The sequence below is a fragment of the Gymnodraco acuticeps genome, unplaced genomic scaffold (assembly GCF_902827175.1).
Source record: "Gymnodraco acuticeps unplaced genomic scaffold, fGymAcu1.1, whole genome shotgun sequence".
NCBI lineage: Eukaryota > Metazoa > Chordata > Actinopteri > Perciformes > Bathydraconidae > Gymnodraco > Gymnodraco acuticeps.
In genome coordinates, this window is record NW_022990023.1 from 5,049,670 (window position 1) to 5,050,980 (window position 1,311).

Sequence of the window (1,311 nt, forward strand, 5' to 3'; positions counted from 1 at the left end):
AACACATGGGACATCGTAAAACAGTAAACACACAAACAGCCTACTATTTGTTATTGGTTATTAGAAATCAGCTGTTTATTAGGCTGCATTTATGCAGTTCAAGGGATAATTGTCACCCACTTATTGCTCTTGCCCTGCACTTGTATGTGCCAGTTGAGCTGGTTCAACTTAGCTGGTCAGGCTGGTCAACCAGCCTGACCAGCTAAGTTGACCAGGGGCCGGCCAGGATGGCTGGTTCAGCTGGTTCAGCTGGTGCACCAGCTGAACCAGCTGAACCAGCCATCCTGGCCAGCTAAAAAAAACAGCATCCATCTATCACCAGTTTATGTTTAATAACAGTATTAAATATACCATGCTGGAAGCTTACCAGGATTCCAGGTGACCAGCATACATTGTTTAAATACTGGTATGATTATTTAAACTAGAGAACATAAATATATCACAAAGATTCATTGTGTCATGTATTCTGGTATCTACAAAAATAGAGACATTGTATAGTGTTCATAACATAACATTTTAATTTGATAAATAGATAGTTAATATAATAAAATACATTAACAATACAAATAACAACCAACCTGTAAATCAACACATCAAAATAAATATATTATCTAAAACAGGTGCATTTGATTTCAAATAAAAGTAATAAATATAATTCATTATTTAAATGGTAACAGTAACACTATGTATGATAAGAAAAAAGCCGTCAGCGCAACTTAAATGATGACGAAATAGAGTGTAATTCTGCCATTGACTGATATGAAATGTATTACTTGCACTGACTGTTGCTGTGCGACAGCCTGTGGAATATGGCTTTTTAAATGCTACAGTATAGTGGGACTATTTATACAATAAAGATTTGACTATAGAGAAGAATGGAGACAGCTTGAGATCCCTCCACTGCCTGACAGCTGTGAACCTCCTTGTTCTTAAAAAAGACCCATCAGCTGTCTCTTATTGGGGTTGTTGCAGGATTTTGTGTGGGAATCCGTATCACATAAAACATGTTTCCATTTGTAATGATGTGCTGTATGTTTTTATTTCCTCTGATCAGGGACAAAGAAGATGTGCTGCATAAAGACACAACTCAAGGTGAGCCCCTTTCACCATTTTGTTCCTCTGTCATTCTTTGTGCTAATCTCTTACAGCCTTTCCAAATCTCAGCCTTTAACCCGTTCATCCCCCTCTTGTTTCATTCCCCAATCCTCTCTCTTTTATTTCCCCTGCCTTTTATAACCCCCCTCCCTCGGTTGTCACTAAGTTGAAGGAGGGAACAGAGAGCAAAGTGTAGGAATCCCTCCCAGACGCTCA